The sequence below is a fragment of the Neofelis nebulosa genome, chromosome 2, assembly GCF_028018385.1.
Source record: "Neofelis nebulosa isolate mNeoNeb1 chromosome 2, mNeoNeb1.pri, whole genome shotgun sequence".
Classification (NCBI taxonomy): domain Eukaryota; kingdom Metazoa; phylum Chordata; class Mammalia; order Carnivora; family Felidae; genus Neofelis; species Neofelis nebulosa.
Window position 1 is genome coordinate 53023187 of NC_080783.1, and position 15130 is coordinate 53038316.

Genomic DNA, 15130 nt, shown 5'->3' on the forward strand with positions numbered 1-15130 from the left:
AATTGTGATAACGCTTAAGCAGAAGCAGTTATTTTCAAATACTGCTCTGTGAAGAGTAGAGTAAGGAGCTGTAACCACATTCCTCATAATGATGATGATAGCACATTCAGAGAGACTGAAGAGAGCCGATTTAAATGGAAAGGGAGCCGCTAGTTAGAAAACAAAAATCTGAGTAACAGTTTTGTACTTTAGGTTGTTGCAGTAATGATTACGACTGAAATTCCTTTCAAGGGAACTTAAGTTATAATACTTTTATATTTAGCCTATTTATCTTTTAACTTAACAAAAAATAGAATACGCATTGTTCTAAGGAGATACGAACTTTGAAAGTGAAAAAAATTTAAGAATTCTCAAGTTCTTAAAATATTTCTGTCGAAGTTTTGAAGAGGTTTTCCAAGACAAGCCTGCAACATTTAACATAGTATTGGGGACGCCTGGGTGGCTCAGTTGGTTAAGCATCCGGCTTCAGCTCAGGTCACGATCTTGCGTTAAGTTTGAGCTCTGTGTAGGGCTCTGTGCTGACAGCTCAGAGCCTGGAGCCTGCTTTGGATTCTGTGTCTCCTTCTCTCTCTGCCCCTCCCCCGCTCACACTCTGTCTCTATCTCTCTCAAAAATAAACATTAAAAAAAAATTAAAACAGTATCATTCCTAATTCCCGTTGGATATCCTTAAGCAAGTTGGAGATTTTAAGAAATTCAACCCACCACGGCCAGGAATCTGTGACATAAATAATTTTGAGGTCTGTGCCTACTGAAATTATGTTGTTTATCCTCCTATAAATTAGTATGAAAGGCATCAATACAAAACCTTGATCTTACTGTGTGTGGCTAAGCTTACAAAGACAAAAAAAACATCATGAGAGCTTAAATGACATCTCCTAGCTGATATTGTTTTGGCAAAAATAAGAATACTGGGCTCACCTTTGCAGCATGTCAGGAGGCACCCACAACTCAGAATTTCAGCACATGCTGGGGTACCAGCTCGGCGAGAGTTGCAGACACGCCTTGTGAACATGTTGTCGAAAGCACCGCTACCCCAAGTCTGTTCTTGGCATCAGAAGTCAGAAAGACGAATCCGTGGTCCAAACTACTCAATTAGAATCTCTGTGGTGGGGCCCAGCAATCTCTCCACGTAATTCTTGGTTGCACTCAAGTGCAAGAACTTCTGGTCTAATGGACCCCCACAAGCTGCGTGAAAGGACTTGCTACAGACAAACAGGTGAAGGAGTTTAAGTTCCTCCACTGACAGCAGCATGGACATCACCTGGGAGCTTTTAGAAATGCAGAAACACCTGCCCCAACCCTACAAAATCAAGAATCTGCATTTTAGTTGGCAACCTCCTCTGTTCTCAGGAGGTTTTAATCAGCCCTACCTGCTCTTAAGCAGTAGCCACAGGGCTCTGGGCTTCTTTCACTCTCTCCTCCATCAGGATCTCCAGTTACCCAACAACTTGCTTAGCCAAGGGTGGACAGGGATGAGGAGTGATTTTTCTAAGCCAGTGAGCTTTATTGTATACTCACTGATAAAACTCAACGTGTTACGGATTCCTGTAAATATCAGTATTAAAAAGAAAAGATTTCTGGAGGTGACTATATTTTAAGCCAAAGAATGAATCTCTAATGGTAAGATTCTAGGCACAGCGAGAAACTGTAGAGAAAATAAAGATTTTGTGAAAAGTATAGTTTTTTTTTTGTTTTTTGTTTTTTTTTTTTTTTTTTTTTTTTGTGAAAAGTATAGTTTTGATACGCCACAGATCAGGCCAGAGATGAGCTGAGCTGGTCTCTGTCTTCACTTGGATTCCTTTATATTAAACAGAGAATTCACCCCCAAATGGGACTCCAGTCACCTCTACTAATCAATCACCTAGATTTGTTGCAACTAGACCGCAAGCCCAGTGTTCGCTGTGTTTTAGGCTTGTAACATTCTCGTGGCTCGAGCAGTCCAAGAATTAAACTGAGCACACACCTGGGGTGGGGTGACTTTGCATCAGTAAATAGTATCTGCACCGGTACTTTGCAGCACCCTGAGGAGTCCTGGAATCGCACATTTGCTTCCTCCATCCACCTACCCCATTGCCAAATCTGGAAATCCAGGTTTCCAAATATCACGGTTACAGGATGGAGACGGTGGCCGGGAAATACACACAGTTTAAAAAAACCTTTCTAGGCAATTCTGATACACATGCCCAACTTCTCCAACTGATAATCACTGATCAGCTGTGTAAGTTTTATTATTGCCCATGAATTTGATATATAACTCAATGGTGGCTACTGTGTTATTACTTGAAATGATCCATATCACAAAAGTGCAAGTTTTTTTTTCACACATGTGAAGTTATTTTATATCTCAGTTTGATCCATGCATGATTTGATATATAGAAGTTCCGGATCAAAACACTGGTTCACGTATGCAAAATCAATAGCTCTTAGGATTTTTAATTTTGAAAGTTTCTCTAACTTTACTGTAACTCTTTTAATCTTGAAGCTTTTAAAATGAAAACACAGACTTCAGGGGAGCTACAGTTAATAGACACTTCTGCATCAATATTTAGTTAACATTGACAATGCACTCAAAACTAGAGCAAACAGCCTCCTGGGGTTTGGACAATCATTTATTTTCAATTAAAATTCACAGTAAAGTTTGAAAATATGACCCTGTACTGCCAGTTTAAGCTTGGTTTCTGATTTAACTGACATATTTGAAGTAAATAAACCAAACCAAATCTTCTTGAATTTCAATGGTTTACAACGTACCTCACTGATATGAAACAAGCCTTTATGAAATGGAGATTGTGGCCAATTTTTAAAAGATGGACAATAAAGGAGAAATCATTTTTTCTCTTTATTTATTATAAAAACAATATTACCACGTAAAGGGGAAGATTAAACTCACCCATAAATCCACCACCCTAACATCTTCTCTGTGTATTCTTTAAATCTTTATCTACAAACATAATATTTACATAGTTATAATCTGCCTATTTATACAATTTGGGAAAAACCACTTTAAATACTAATATACAGGATTATATGTAGACTCCTCTTGAAGGATATTATACAGTGTAAAACCTACAATATGCCTCATGATCCCCAAATACCCAAGACCTTAAAACTTGAAAACTAAATTACAACTGCCTTTCTTTCCCTCTCCACTTGAGTACGTGAACTAAGACGACTCTCACATGAGGTGAGTTCATCATCTTTAAAACAGTATATGGAAAATATAGTTGTTATTGTCTTGGTTCAGCACATCGTCTTTGTATCATCCTGCTAAAATCTTAAAATTATATCTCTAACATCCCCATACTAACTTAACCGATAACCACAATGATTCTTTCCTATTTCACTCCTCTTGAACCTGTTTTATAGGCAAGGTAGTTAATACAAACGATAGACGAAGGGGAATCTGCACGTACGTACACTTCCATACCTAAACAGCACTATTTAGGTAGAGTAGGTTCTGTGTTTGCAGAAATACCAGCCTAGGTCCGCGAGACGCCGACTACGTGGTCTTGGGCCATTTTGTCCTCTTGCACTTCAAGTTACTCTACTGGAAAATGTAAAATGAATATTTGCAATCTGTCTCTTTGAGGCTATTATGGCAACATCAGAATACAAGTGAAGAATGCTGCAATCCTCAGACAAAAGGGTTCATTTTTTATTAATATTGATTAGGACAAATATAACTTATTACTAACCTATATGCTAAAATTTCTCTGTATCATTCTCATTGAAAATTAAAAATGAGTTCACCTACCCCGTACGTTTCAAGAATGGATCTAGAAAAGCACGCGGAACCAGTTTCGTGTAGTGACACACTGACATCTAGTGGAGATTTATGGTGCGCCATGGGACACTGCAGAGCCCCAAATAACTTCACAGTGCTGGTGGGACCTGAGAAAAGCAAAAGCTCTTCTTTTGGTCTTTATGCAAAGCATCAAGAAAAAATATAAGTGAATTAAAAAATAAAGGTACACTTCTTGTATACTAAGATTTTTGTTGCCAAAGTGAAAACACTGACCGATTCTCAAGAAACTGAAAAGTTTACGGGATGATATGAGGGGGTGGCAAAGATCTGGTTGGTGTTGCTGTTGTGAGATATCCCCCAAACCCTCCCTCTGACTCAGTTTAAAAGAGCGAGGATGTGTAACTGTGTATTCACCTGCTCTTTTCCTCCTACAGTGAAAGCAGGGAAGAGCTGGCAAGGAAGGGGAGAAGGTAAATGTGGGGGGAGTAGACTTTCTAGGTTTTTCATAATGTCCCTTGAATTAATTTCTGTACTTCTTTGCGGTGAGCATTTTATTAAATCCAGAGGAAAAGTTCCTTTAAGCAAATACACGTGTAAGCTTTTTGGCACATCACTAAGCATTTATCTAAACACGCTCATCTAAATATACTGCATTTACTTTGCAACAAAAATATAAAATAAAGTGTTTCTATTACCCTGAGCTTTCACAAATACGTAGCACCATCAGCAAATTATGGCTTTGCATTTCAGGTCTGTCCTTTCCAAAGGCTACAGGAAATACATGTTGAGTGGCCTTAGGAGAAAGTCAACTTGGCACCTACATACTCTAACATGTATTTAAATTAAGATCACAAATATTCATTGGAAGGTTGTCACAATCACATTATGTCTGCTACAGTACTAGTTACATGTACATGTTGTCCCCTCCTCCCCCTTTAGTGAATGTGGAAAGGACGGTTTCATCTACACCAGCCCATTTCCTTGTTTTCTACAGAGCTCCAACCACTGGATGGGACTTCTTTACACCACTGTTTAAGGGCTTCATTATTCCAATGAACAGGAAAGGTTGAAGAGGAAGAGTTCTGAAAGCTGGAATAATTTTTTTTTTTTTTTTTTTTTTTTTAAACTGCTGTGTGCTTAGCCTCTGGTTCTGGGAGACACTTCACCACACCTCTTCTGAAAAGAAAAAAGAAAGAAAGAAAAGAAAGGAAAATGGGTGGAAACATCTTACTGTTGGTCTGGAGGAAATAGCATGGAACTAAAAGAAACCTCCAGGACCAGGAAATGTGTGATTTGTCTCTGGAGAAGAATGTGCATGAGTTTGTTCCCACCACACCCAGAATGCTTTTAAATTCTTTAACTTCTTCACTCTTTCGTGGATGTCTGGGAATCGGAAGAATCATCTAGAAATGATTAGACTAGACCAGATGTGACATGTAAAATCCTAGAAGAATCTTAAGGCAGCTTAAGATTCAATCTTAATTATAATCAAACATTCTTTAGTAAATATGTATCTGTTATTGGTGGTGTTAAATTTAAAAGAAGAAATATACTCACTTATGTCCCTCTTGGCAATTAATAGCAAACTTCCATCTTCAGAGCCCAGAGACAAAAACAAACAAAAAACAACAAAAAAAGATGCGACACAACCTATTAGCACAAGCAAAAACAATGTTCTAATAGTGAAGCTTCATGCTGCACTCAAACATGTAATTATTCATACAATTTGCAATTGTCTTGTTTTGCTGCTTTAAAAAAGTCTTTCCAGATTGCTTTTATGATGCCCAGTATTTTACCACTCATTTTTCCCCATCACTAAATGTTTCTGCATTGTTATTCATTGTGTTTTGTTCAATTATAGAATTAAGAAAATTCAGGCCCAGAGACATTAAAAAAAAAAAAAAAAAAAAAGGAACACCTACAGAGCAAGACATTAAGAAATTTGAAAGCTTAGTTACTCTACCACAGGGTGGTGGTTAAACTTCTGGCTGCAGAGTTCAGTATCCCTAAGACCCACAGTACGAACTGAAATAATTATTGGGTGTTTTACCCACAAGCAAACTATTGTGATAAATCAGTGACTTCTAATTACACTAACTGGTAATACAACTTTAAAAGTTGTATTTAAAAGTTGTGACCTCCATATCCATTTCTTTCAAGAGAAAGTGTCAAAATGCCAGGCTACAACGCTTGGTAATTAGTTTTCATATATATGTAATACGGATTCCACTTGAGGATCCAGTTTTGTTTTGGAAAACGTGATTTTAAAGACTCCTGGGCAGGACCTCAACTTTGGAGCTAAGGTTTACAATCCCTACTGTGTTGAATAAGCAGAGTCCAGTGATTTTCAGAGAGGTCATCAGTCATCGTGGGGAGGGGGTGTGTGTGTGTCCTAAATCACTCTTCTAGTTCCGTGTTCCCAAACTATGCATATGCCACTCTGTGGTAGACAGGAAGGGGGTCTTCCAGACATCTGCAAAGTGTACATGATAAAGCAGAGGCAACTTACTATATAAGAGATTGGTCCATGGGTAGGAGATGTGAAAAGACCGAGAGCTGTGGTCAGGGTAAGTGTACACAACGCATTTAATGTCAGAAAAAGAATTTACAGTAACATTATAGACCCAATACTAATATCCCCACCACCAGAATCCACCAGCCTTTATGGTCTTGGCGTGCCAGGAAATGTAGAGAAAACAGAGACAAGGCTGATTTACAGATTCTGAAGAAACTTTTTATTGATCTCTTTATCCTTCCAGCATATGAGAGCAGGCAATACAATATTTTAACCCCAAGCTCAGAAGAGTATACCTTTCCCCCAAAGTTTAAAATGGTCTGGACATTTTCTCCGCGGTATAGTAGCACCCTCTTCTAAATCAACCATCATTGTCCTCCATCAACACTGTAACCCATGACCGAGTGCAGAATAGGGTGCTTTGCTATTTTTCGTGAGATCCCCACTGGAGTGTTATCTTGTGAGCTTCTGGCATCCTATATTTAACACCCAGCATTCCCCAAATGATAACTACAGAGTTATGAAAGAGTTATGAAGAGAAAAAGTACATTTCTAGCTAATCACCAAGAAGGCTCTAACAAGCTGCACATCAGAAAGAATACAAAACGATTTCTAATTTTAAGTAACAAAATATAGGGCTTTAGAGATGTTTTTCAATGCAGTCTTCCAGCCAGGCCTTAAATAAGGAAATGCTGTCTTAGTGAGGTGCCTGAGAAGAGGTGTTAACCAGGGGGAATAAACGGAAACCGAGGACAGATGACCAATATGAGACTTAAAAAACCTCTGTTCCTTTAAACTCCCTTCAGCAACATTTGGAAAGCTTCCCTTTTGATCTTAAGTAACATTAGCTTAGCTAACAGTTAACTTTAAATCTGCAAAGTTTTATATGCCTGTGTTTAAATGTGGCCAAATACTTGTTAATCTTAGTAGAAACATTATCACTGTAATGAAAATAAAAACAAGTTGGAGCCGTATGCCAAACTGATACACGGTGCTTATCCACTGATTATGTACTTACTACACCTGTAATGTCATTTCATGAAGGTGCTTACAGTTAACATGTAAGCTAAAAAAACATTTCCAAATATTCAAATCCAGAAAAAAAAAAAAAAGTACAAAGTTGCCCACTCATCACTGAATTATTCTGGACTGAACAGAAGGCTCAATTTCAGCACTGCCAAATGCTCTTAGGCACAGAAGCAATGCACCATCTGTCTTGAAGCACCAAGTATATCAATTCAGATTTCAAATACTGGTGTGCCTTGCGGTGTATCTGAAGCAATCCATTTGCTGATGCTTGAAACCTCACATGGCCAGCAACAAGGTTGCATGCGTCAATACTTTGAACCGCTACTTGGAAAAGAAATTATAAAAATGTCAGAGCATCAAACGAGTTGTGGTCCTAGGAGCAGAAAGCCTTGAAGAGTCAGAGGATTAAGGAAGTGTTCTCAATAAGTCACTATTGCTATTTCTCTGAGAAAATATTTTTAAGTGATAGATGGAACCGCTGCCATTGGCAAGAGCGACCCTGGGATTTCACTACAGAACGAGGGCATCTGAAGCTGCTATTGAAATAGATGCTGCTGGACTCATCACGGGAGCACATGGAGGTCATGACACAAAGCCAGGGTTCTAAGGGGTTTGGACTTTATTCTGTAAACAATGGGCAACCACTCAAACGTGTCTTATGGGCAAGGAGTATCCTGATAAAGAGCTTACTCTGGGAAGATTAATGTGATAGGGGTGTGAAGAAGAGACCAGAGTCCTTTGTATGGACAAGAGGTTAACTTAAAAGGCTCCTATAGATAAGGGATAACTGTGAGGGCCTGAATAAGACAAGGACTAGAACACGTGGCTAAATCTAAGCACTTAGAAATTAAAATTGAAAAAAAAAAAGAAAAAGAGGCTAGAACTGGAAAGGAGAACAGACCATGAAAACATGTTCTTCAGAAATAAGGGAAAAAGAAAAGGCAATTAGCCTGTAGAGTACATGTGAAATATTCTAAAGGATATTGTTATGATGAACTTGAGAAAGAAGAGGCATACCCTATTTCTTTAATTTCAGATCATAAATACAACTGGGTTTAAATGTACAATAATAATCACAGCAAAGGTAGTGTTCAGCAAGACTCAATCAGGAAAAAAAAAGTTAACTTGTAAGTATTTGTTAACTCTTGACTCTCTAGGCAAAATTAAGCGGTTGCATCGATCATGGATCAGGCCTGACTGGGTTTTCAGAGAAAATAAGCTATGTCCCCTTTGTTATGTATGAACCTTGGGGAGCAGAAAGTCAGGACTGTAGCAGGGAAAGGAAAGCCCACCAGGTGGGGGCCTTGGTCATGGCTCACTGCCCTATGGGTTCTCTGGAAATGAAACCTGCTCTTCAAATTCCCTACTTCCTGGGTAAGGTGGGGCCCAACAGGATGAAGGCCTGCAACTACTCAGGAACTGTTTACTGTGGGACTAGGGTGGAAGTCAGGGTAACGGGGGTTGGTGTGACTATGTCTTTCTTTGACCATCACATCCACAAAGCAGACTTGGGGTAAAGAATGCTCAATTTCCTAGACTCATCTGAGTAAGCAAGAAAGGACCTTCAATAAGCCATTTTGCTCTGCCCAATGCAGAAGTCTTCTGCCACATCATCTAGAGGTGCTTCCAAAGCTCTCTGTACTTACCTAGGACATCCCTTTTCTCAACTAGACTATGATGAGCTCCCTAAGAGACCTAAATTTCTCCTGTTCCCATTTATAGCAGTTTAGCATTCAATGAATACTTAAAATTCCTCTAAAGTTGGTATCAAGGTAGATCCTTCAATGACAAGGAAGATCAAAGGAAAGAAAATATTAAGGTGCTTAAGACTGAAACCAACTAACAATTGCTGACCATATTTGGATAAAAAGAGCCATTCCAAATGCTACTGGAGTTAAAACTGCTTCATTATTAACATGTAACTATGAAATTGAAAGCCCACCTAGATAAAAAAAAAAAATCACTTAATCATACATGTATTCTCCAGGGCACAGAGGAGTCACACAAGCACATTAGCTCTGGTCCTCTCCCAGCTCAGTTTCAGCCAATAACCACCTCCTATTTCATGGAGGTATAAAAGCAACAAGAAAGCTTCCTCCTCCATCTACCCTCCAGCCTGGACCTATCCGCTTGTCCTTTGCCGATTTTCCTGTGAACTATGGATGGGATGACATTTTGCAGTTCCCAGCAAAGGACAATCACTTCCTTTGTGTGTTAGATCCCATTCCCTCCTGCCTACCTAGGAGAATTCAAGAATTTGGTGAAGACCTGGACTGCTGTAAGTGGGGGTACTATTTCCCAAAGAGTTCTCGAGTCTAGTCAGAGAGAAATGTCCAAGGCAAGTGCAGGGAACTTTGGAAACACCCTCGGCAAACAGCATAGTGGATGATCTTCTCCAGGACATTGCCCCTCTGCCCCACTCATTCGTTTCCCCCGGCTTCAATTTTCCCATGAACAGTTTTTCCTATGTTAAAAAAACAAACCCCAAAACTCCCAACTATTCCCTATTTCTCTACTTTACTGCAACATTGGGGTCTCCAATTTCTCTTTCATTACCTGTGGCACCCCCTCCAATTGAGCATTTGCCCTCACCACTCCAATAAACTGTGCTAGTGAAAGTCACCAATGCCCACCACCCATTGACTGCTAAATAAAATGGGCATTTTTCAGTCCTCAGCTTATTTGACTTAGCAGTTGCCCTGTATCCAGTAGATCACTCCCACCTCCATGATACTCCTCACTTCCTTTCCAGGTACCCACACGTTCCTGGGATTTTCCTTTTCTTTCTTCTTCCTGCACTTTTGTTGATTCCTCCTCCTCAGCTTAATGTTTGGAGTGCCCAGACTTCTTTCTTCTCTAGCAGCACTGACTTCCTCAGTGATCTCATACAGTCTCACAGCTGTATCACCTATCCACTCTTGAGTCCCAAATGTACATGCCTGGCACAGAACTATTCCCGAATTCCAGACTGGTGTATCTGCTGCTCTGACACCTCCATATGCATACTGAAGAGGCATTTCAAACTTAACCTGTCAAAGAACAGCTCTCACTTTTCCCCAATCCTGCTCCACCTCCAGATTCCTCGTTTTAGTTGATTCCAACTCCAGCCTTCTTAATTTGCTTAGGTGCCAAATGTTGATTCCTTTTCCACACCACTTAGTTAAATGCATCACTAGCCAATCTTGTTAGCTCTACCTTCGATCAGAATCTGAGCACTTCTTACCATGTATTATTAGCACCCACTAATGCTATTCAGGTAGGAGTCATCACTAGCCCTTACCCTGCTCTCCCCCCTCCTACTCTCCTCCACCAAGGCCCTTCCCTAACAGTAATCAGAGATTCTACTAAAACACATCTTATCTTACCACTTTTTAGCTAAAAAAAAAAACAAACCTTCCAATGGCTTCCCATCTTATTTAGAATACTACCCAAACTCCTTACAACGGACTATAAGACCTTACGTGGTCGGTCCAGCTGTCATGGTCCTGACTTGCCTTCCACGCTTTTCCTAGTTGCTTCTTCTTTCTTCTCCACCTTCCCAACTCTTGCGGGCTTTGTGCATGCACTGGGCATGCTCTCAACACAGGGTTTTTCATTTGCTATTCCCTTTGCCTGAAATACTCTTCCACCATGTGGCTTATCCCCATCTTTAGCTCCTGATTCATCTTTTGGATCAGATCTTCTCTGACTACCCATTTTATGACTGCACTGCAACCTTCCCTTTCCCCTGCCCAACAACACCCTCCCTCTTTTACTGCCCTGCTCTCATTTTCTCCATAACACTTACCATCATGGTTTTTGTTTTTAAAACTTTGTTTCCTTGCAATGTCAAGTAAACACCATAAAGACAGGGATTTTCGTGTGCTTTGTTCACTGCTAATCCTGAGCACCTAAAATAAATTTAGGAGAGTATACAACTAGTAACTTATTAACTAAGTGAACTGGATCCTTGATTTCTAGGGGCTCATGATCAAGTAAGACAGACCACATACAAACACAAATGAAACGTGTCATTAAAAAGAACATCATCTCACATGTATGTTTAAAAGGACTTTTACCATTTGGGAGCTGAGTGGCCACAGTTCAGCAGACGGCAAAAGTGCTCTGAAAACATGATTAAGGAATCAGAACAGGGGTACTCGACATGTAGCTTTATTCCCTCACTCCCTCGTGTTCTTCATAATTACTCTTCTTCCTCACTTTGTAGATGAAAACATGAAATGCTCATGTAAAGATTTGTCACAACACTCTGATTGTCGGGACATCTCTTGGTGCCCAATACCTCTCCGTAACCCATTTCTCCACAGTTTACCATTTTCCCCTCCTGGTCTGAGGTGGGCCTGGAGCAACAGGCAGCCTGCCTGAGTTCGCTCAGCCAATCCGTGAAATACTCATGTTACGGTGTGCGAGAAGTTGCTGGAATTACATTTCTGGAATTAGGGAGCTTCTACCCAGTCACCTTTCAAGTATATCTTTTGATGCAGAAATAACGGGGCAATAAAGAAAAAAAATGGACCCTTTGATTCTTTATTCTATTCCCTTATCTCACAGAAGCTAGAAGTGAGGAAGAAAAAGAAACAAAAAGACAGAGACCGTATTTCAATAACCACCTTTCAACGCTCAAGGACTGCCCCCTCCATACTATATAGTATACTAATTCTTTTCCCCTGAAATATTTCTCTTAACAGAACTTTTCTCAAAGGCTCTAACTTTTCACTTTCCTCTTACAGTCTCCTCAAAGAATACTGTAAGCAGGTATTCCTTTGTATCTTTTTTCTTTTTACCAATAAAAGAGAATAGAAGAAATAGATCAGTTAAGAAGAGAGTTATGGCAATGGAAAATTATGTAAACTTTACAGGACAAAAAGCATTTTGGTATATTTAAGGTCTTTTAAAATTACAAGATTAATTCATTCTCCATTATAAACACGTTATGGGTTATGGCAACAACCCACTGAAACTTCTATTTCAAGTTGACAGGACTATGTCCAACATCTACTACATACTAAGCACTGAATCAGTATAAGGGGGAATTAAAGAAGACATGACTGATTTGCTTCACGTGGTCTTTGGATAACCTTCTGGAAAAGATTTATACCCATAATATTAATTCATCCAGCAAATATATATCATGTTAGATATTAGGCTGAGATAACAGAGACAAAGAGTATAGCTATTATCTTCCAAAAGCTCGCTATCCAGAAATGTGTATAAGGTGTTAAACTGAATGTAATAAAATGCCAAAATGCATGCTGCAGACACTGGGTACTAAGAGTAGTTTGAAAGACAGTAATTCGTTTAAAAGCATCAAAAAGTATTAAGTATGTTTAATATCATATAGATTGGGTAAAACTTACCGATTATACTAATATTTTCATAACTAAATCAGCAGGGACATCTGTTCAATTTCTCATTCAACAGAAAATGGAAACACATTAGCAAAGATGTGTTCTCCTTTGCTAAGATGAGGCAAAAATCTTATCTGGGCAGGAAAATGATGAACTATTTAAGGATGTGACAAGGTATTCATCTGTATGCATCATAGTGCCTGAAAGGATCTTCAATCAGTAAACAATCAAAATCTGTAGAATGAACTGGAGGTCAGTTAAGGGGTTGTACAGCATAACCAACCTCCACCTACCCACCCCCCCACCATTGGAAGAAAAAAAAAAAAAAGGAAGAAAAAGAAGGATTCTTCCTGAGGAAGGCACCTGGCACTTGGAAATACACACATGCTTGACTTCCTTTTATTATATCTGAGGTCTATGCACATGGGCTCTCTGAAACAGACAGACTAAAAGTATATGATAGTAAAACAGAAAGGCTTCATGAAAGGATGTGGACTTGAGATAAACTTTAGGGATGGAGGACTTAGGGAAGGAAAAAGCCTGCTTTTCATGTTTTGTGCTGGGTAGGTTGGCATAATTGGCTTTAGCTTACTAGATTTCAACAAGGTAACCTATAGCTGTGGAAGATTTAAATTGAATTTACACTTGATCATAGCCAAAAGGCCGAGAAGCAATAGATTTAAATTGAATTTAAATTTCTCCAAATATACTCATTGGTAATATCTAGATTTGTTGAACAATTCCGTTCCTATGTCACTGTGCTGCTTGTTTCTGAATATATCCAGGGCTAGGATGCAGAGCTCTGCTGCCTAATCATAGTCGAATCACTCTCTCTCACATACAACCAAATTAATGATAAGTAATGGCAAGGGAGGTTTATACTGTCCTTGTACCTGTATCTGAGTAATCTATTGCCTTTTTTTCCCCCCAAACTTAGCATCTGAATGGTCTAATATAACTTGAAAGACAGTAATTTATTTAGACATGAAACAAAACTATTTATTTATATACTCTACTCATCTCAATAAGGAATGCTAACTTTCAATAAGTGGAAAATGTAATTATTATAGACTCATTATCTCAGCCTCAAAATAATCTGCAGTGGTTTTATAAAAATAATGTTTTCATATCATGCCATAATTCTGTCTAAAGATCACAATATAAATGTCAAGTGACAATGTGTTAATGTACTGCATTAACATAACACAGCTTAATATACAAAGTCATAGGACTACAACTGAATTAAATTTTACATTATAGTCATTCTTATATTGTTATAAGAATGTACTTGGACAAATTAGTGGGCAACACCTCACAGTTCTTATTAGAAACAGTAGCATATACACATGGGTCAATTCAAACCACAAGTGCCTAAAGAATTTTATCCCTGTGACGACTTAAGATTTCCTGCCTTTAAAAAAAAAAAAAAAAAGGCAATGTCTAATGTCTAGACAAATAATACATCTTTGTTATTTTGAAACAGGTAATTATTAAATGTTTGACAAACTTATCAATATAAATTTCCTAATGTGGTTTTTTGTGATGAATGGTTAAAAAAAAAAAAAAATTAAGATAACATTATTTAGGGGCGGCTGGGTTGCTCAGTTGGTTAAGCATTCTGATTTCAGCTCAGGTCATGACCCCAGGGTCCTGATATTGACCCTGATTCTCTCTCCCCCTATCACTTCTCAGACTTTTGGCTAAGATCAAGTGAAGATTCTCTCTCCCTCTGCCTCTCCCCCACTCGTGTGTACTCTTTTCAAAAAGGATAACTTTAGCTCGTGTTCCCAATTAAAAAAAAAAATTTTTTTTAATGTTTATTCACTTTTTGAGAGACAGAGACAGAGCATGAGCATGAGCAGTGAAGGGGCAAAAAGAGAAGTAGACACAGAATCCGAAGCAGCCTCAAACTCACGAACCGCGAGATCATGACCTGAGTTGAAGTCGCACGCTTAACTAAGCCACCCAGGCACCCCTCGTGTTCCCAATTTAAAAAAGGGAAATTAGTAATGTTAAAAGTATTCCTATGACAAATGTCTAAAGTAGAAGATAAATAAACATGCCTCACATTCACTGGAATCAATCAATAAAATCTTCTTTTGTAAGGTCACATTTGAAACTTTAAAATAGAGTATTAAAATAAGAATTTGATACAATGCAAATTTGACTTTATCCCATAGAGTCATTTTCAGAAGTTATCAACCTATGTATATCTAATTTTACATATATACATATATATAATCAATATGAGCTGTGATGTTATGCACTGAAACATGGTGAAGAATGGAGACTGTACTTCCTCATCATATTAGCTGTGTAATCTGGGCAAGTTATTTAACCAGTCTATGCATCAGTTTCACTCCGTCAACCAAAGATCACTGGAGTGTCTCCTGTCCTAAAGCTCTTTAGGGGATATTAAAGGAGATAAGATGCATCAGTAACTAAGCGGTGCTGGCCTGCAGTGGTATATACCACATGGCTCCTCTGAGGG